Genomic DNA, 5518 nt, shown 5'->3' with positions numbered 1-5518 from the left:
TCAGAAAAATCAGGGCATTTCTATCTCAGGCCCAGGGAAGTTGAATGTTAATGAAGCTGGCTGGGGCAGGGAGGGAAGGGATCAGACAGATAAGAGAGAGTAGTGAGGAAAAATAGGCAAAATCACTTATCTTGTGTCAAGAACATTGTTTTATCTCAGAGGGGTGTGTAGCCTGTGTGCGCTGGCTGGGTCTCCACTGAGATTGCTCCAGGGGTTTAGGACTGCATCCTGTGCTTCCTGTGTCTCAGGAAACGACCATCAGCCCCACTGCATTCATGCCAAAGGATGGCACAATATTTAAAATTTTTGATGAAATCCTGTTAACCTATTATTTCCTCTTATTTCCTGTCCTGTTGGTATCATAGCTAAGAATCTGTCATCAAAAATAAGGTCATAAAATTTAAGCCCCATGTTTTTCTTCTAAGGGTTGTATTTTTATATTTAAGTCACTGACCCATTTTGAATTAATTTTTTTATATGGTGTGAGGTGTGGGTTCCACTTCATTCTTTTGCACTTGGAGATCAGTTGTCCAATCACTATTTGTTGAAGAGACTCTTTTCTCCATATTGAATGGATTTGGTAATTTTATCAAAAATCAGTTGGTCATACATGTATGGATTTATTTCTGGATTCTCAAATCTATTTTATTGGCCTATAAGTCTATGCTTAAACTAATACCACACTGTTTTGATCACTGTATAAGTTTTGAAATCAAGAAAGGCAAGTCCTCTTATGTTGTTTTTACTTTTTAAGATTGTTTTGGTTATTTGGGGACTGTTATTGATTGAATTGTGTCCTCCAAAAATGTGTGTCATGTCCATGATTCTCAGTGTTGTGTGATAGTCCACCATTTTGTCATCTGATGTGATTTTGCAATGTGTTGTAAATCCTACTGCTTTGGTGTTAATGAGGCAGGACTAGAGGCAGTTATGTTAATGAGGCAGGACTCAATTTACAAGATTAGGTTGTATCTTGAGTTAATCTCTTCTGAGTTGTAAAAGACAGAAGCTAGCACTGAGACAGGAGGACTTTCTACCGCCAGGAATCTAGTGCCAAAAGCAGTGTGCATCCCTTGGACCCAGGGCCCCTGTGTTGAGAAGCTCCTAGACAAGGGGAAGACTGATGACAAGTACCTTCCCCCAGAACAAACAGAGATAGAAAGTCTTCCCCTGGAGCTGACACCCTGAATTCATACTTGTAGCCTCCTAAACAGTGAGAGAATAAATTTCTCTTTGTTAAAGCCATCTACTTGTGGCATTTCTGTTATAGCACCACTAGATAAACTAAGAGAGGAATCCTTGCAATTTCATTTGAATTTGAGGCTCCTCTTTTCCATTTCTGAAAAAAGTCTTGGAATTTTGATAGGGATTACATCATATCTGCAGATTTCTTTGGGTAGAAAAGACATCTTAACAATATTGTTTCCATTCCATGAAGACAGGATGTCTTTCCATTTAATTAGATATTCTTTAATTATATTCACCAATGTTTTATAGTTTCTGGAGTTGCCACAATATAACATCCAATGTGCCTCATTTCCAAAACAAAATCATGAATCCTGCAAAGAAACAAACAATGGCCCATTCATAGGGCAAAAAAGGAAGAAAGAAATTAACAGAAACTATCCCTGAGGAAGGAAACCCTGGCGGTTTAGCGGTTAAGTGCTGTGGCTGCTAACCAAAAGGTTGGCAGTTCGAATCCATAAGGCACTCCTTGGAAACTCTACAGGGTAGTTCTACTCTGTCCTATAGGGTTTCTATGAGTTGGAATCAACTCAGTGACAATGGGTTGGTTTTTTTGGTCTATCCCTAAGGAAACATATGTTGGACTTACTATACAAAGATTGTTAATAAACTGTCTTAATAAGTTCAGTGAACTAAAGAAAATTGTGGATAAAAAACTGAAGAGAACCAGGATAACTATGCTTCAACAAATAGAGAATATCAACAAGATTATGATAGAGAAATAATGGAGGTATAAAGTGTAATAACTGAAATGAAATGAAACATTGATTGAGATTGCCCAACCTGAGGAGCAGAAAAAAAAAATGGATAAAGAAAAATTTACATGGCCTAAGAGACCTGTAGTAAACTATTAAGTGTACCAGCATATACATAATGGGAGCACCAGAAGATAAGGAGAGAAAAAGAAACAGGAAAACATTTGAAAAAATAATGGCTCAAAACTTATAAACTTGGATAAAATACATGAATCTGCATAACCAAGAGCTAAAGTAATCAAGTACGATAAACACAAAGATATTCATGTTTAGACAAATTATAATCAAACGGTCAAAGTCAAAGACAAAAGAGACTCTTGAATATTGCAAGTGAGTAGCAACTGATCACATACAATAAATCTCACTAAGATTAACAGTTTATTCTCCTCAGAAAGCATGGAGGTTAAAAGGTAGTGAGATGATGTGTTTAAAGTGCTAGGAAGAAATTTTCAACCAAGAATTTCGTATCTGAGAAAATTATCTTAAAATGAAGGTAGTCCTTTGGGATGAAATGAATGAACACTAGACAGTAACTCAAAATGATACAAAGAAATAAGTAAAACTAACTAGCAAAGATAAATGCATGGGCAAATATAAAAGCCAGTATCATTATATTTTGGGTTTTAATTCCTCTTTTTGGTCCAAATGTCAGCGAAAATAAAATAAAAATTAATAGATAAGTGTTGGTATTATGCCATTATGGTAAAATTTATTTAAATGTTTGTTTACTATTTTCTTATTTGACAGTTTAAAATATCTTCTTAGGGCACTATCTATGAAAAAAGAGTTTCATCTATGCATTGTGTAAATTACAGTGCTTGATGAGAATTTTTCCTTGTAATTATCCTCTTAAATTAGTTGACTAAGATGAAGAAACCATTGAATACAGAAAGTTTGCTTTTGGTTGTTGTTGTTTCATTGAAGAGAACAAGAATTTGGAATGATACAATTTTATTTCTAGTGAATAAGCACAAAATAATGTAAAAAATGTACTTTATTTTAGTATGATAATGTATTTCAGTAAAATTTGCCTACTATCTTTTTGGAGCCCTGGTGGTGCAGTGGATAAGCTTTTGGCTGCTAATCACCAGCTGTTGTTTATAAACTACGGGGCAATTCTACTCTGTCCTATAAGGTGGCTATGAGTCAGAATTGAGTGGATGGCAATGGGTTTGGTTTTTTTGGTTTAATCCTTTTATACTTTCTCTGTTAATTAACGGCACTCTCTTCCACATAATGCATGTAACAAGATACGTGGGCATTCAGCAATAAAAAAATAAATAAATAAATTTAATCCAAGAGTAATGTGCCCATTTAACATGCCGTTCTTACTTTTTTTTTTTTTTACCAGTGTAACGTGTTCCAATCCATTGAAAATAGGAATTAGAAATGTATCAACATTTTCTCTTCATTCTTATAATACTTTTCATCTTCATGCTGTCCATTAGTTACACTGTTTAATAAATCTTTTAGCCTTTCCCAACAGAGTTCTAGTTTTCCCTTCTTCCTATTGTCATCCTCTCTGTTTTAATTCACTTTCCATTATCCATTCTTTTTTTTTCCCATAAGTACTATATGGTAATCTGGAATATGGCCATGAGAATCAACATGTAAGACACTAGTCATCTAAGGATGAAATAAATCATATTAAATGCTAAGAAATCAAAATCATCTAGTCAAATTTACACATTTTAGTTCATCACTGTTAAGAATTTATTTTCACAACAGAATTGACCGATAACGAAAGGACAAATAAAGTCGTCATGCGTTAATTGTAACACAGATAAAACCCTTTGTCTCCAGCATTGTTTACACGGTTGCTTTAGGCTTAGAAAATGGAATAGAAAAAAGATTGAGAAGATCCTTATCCTTAGAAAAACTGACAGAAACACATATTTTATTAATCAAGAGTGTAATAAATATAATCATTGTAGAAGTATGAGGGTCTACGAAATCACATAAGTAATCAATGAACAGGAAGCAACGAATGTTGGGGAGGTGACATCTAATCTGAGATCTAAAATAGGATTGGTTTGTCTGAGTATAATCTAAAAAAAAAAAAAAATTTGTCTAGGATTTATAATTACTCTTTGCTTTGGAACCAAAGAGAATGCATTTATATCTATAAGAAATATTGTCAAATAATATTACCTTTGACATTGTTTACTAAAACAAGGTTGAATACCGAATATTAAATACAAAGCTGGCATCAGTTTTTAAAAACTCTGTGGAATGCATCTTTTACCTCTTTGTTTCTTAAGCTGTATATCAAAGGGTTAAGCATGGGGATGACCAAAGTGTAAAACACAGAGGCCACTGTGTCAGTATCATATAAGTGAGCAGATTTGAGTTCCATATACATAAATAATAGAGTCCCATAAAACACAATCACCACTGTCAGATGAGAACCACATGTGGAGAAAGCTTTTTTCCTGCCCTCAGCAGAATACATTCAAAATATGGCTATCAGAATCAGCAGGTAGGACAGCAGGACAACCAGGAGGGAGGATATCAAATTAAATGCTGAAAACATTATGACCAACAACTGTACCTCTTGTGCATTTGTGCAGAGCATAGGTATCAAGGGGACATCATCACAGTAGAAATGACTGATGACATTAGAGCCACAGAAGGTCAATGTGAAAATCTTAATGGTGAACATCAGAGACTGAAAAGTACTATAGAGGTATGGAATACCCACGAGCACATGACAACGTCTTGGGGACATGATAACATTATACAGCAGAGGGTTACAGATGGCCACGTAGCGGTCATAGGCCATGGCTGACAGCATAAAAAGTTCACTGACAATGAACAAAATGAAGAAAGCCATCTGTGTGTCACATGCATAATAGGAAATGGTACTTTGATCCACAGCAAAATTTTCCAGCACCTTGGGGCAAATGACAGTAGAATTACCAAGATCAATGAAAGCCAGGTGTCTGATGAAAAAATACATAGGCGTGTGTAGGTGGGAGTCCACCTTGGTCAAGATGATCATCCCCAGGTTTCCCACTACTGTTATCATGTAGATAATAAGAAAGACCCCAAAAAAGGGGAGCTGTAGCTCAGGGTGCCTTGTGACTCCCATTAGAATGAATTCAGTGAACACTGTTAGATTCTGTTAGCCCATCTGGTCCAGTTACCTCTTCTGGGAAGAAATAGTAGTATTTTCTAAACGAATTATAACATTTGAAGAAACAATGGAAAAACAATTCGCACATTTTGTTGTTATACGTCTTTGAGTTAGTGCTGAATTCACAGTGACCCCAAGTGCAAAGAAATAAAAAGGTGCTTAGTCCTGCACCAACAGCATGATCTGTTTGAGATTGAACCCTTGTAATCCATAGGATTTTTACTAGCTGGTTTTCAGAGGATGATCCCTAGGTATTTTTTTGTAGTCTGTCTTAGTCTGGAACCCCTCTGAAACCTGTTCAGCAACATTGCAAGAATTTACCACTGACAGACCAGTGCTGGCAATGCATAAGGTACATTGGCCAGAAATCTAACTGGGTTAC

The 5518-nt window shown here is 35.7% G+C and overlaps 1 pseudogene; it reads right to left on the bottom strand.

Moving 5' to 3' along the window:
• Window positions 1-4209: 4209 nt before the first annotated feature.
• Window positions 4210-5133, bottom strand: LOC126064007 (olfactory receptor 8K5-like; annotated as a pseudogene).
• Between the last annotated feature and the right edge of the window lie 385 nt (window positions 5134-5518).

Source organism: Elephas maximus, chromosome 20, assembly GCF_024166365.1.
Source record: "Elephas maximus indicus isolate mEleMax1 chromosome 20, mEleMax1 primary haplotype, whole genome shotgun sequence".
In the NCBI taxonomy this organism is placed as follows: domain Eukaryota; kingdom Metazoa; phylum Chordata; class Mammalia; order Proboscidea; family Elephantidae; genus Elephas; species Elephas maximus.
The sequence above is the reverse complement of the archived record's forward strand: the minus strand, read 5'-3'. Positions and strand labels throughout refer to the sequence as shown.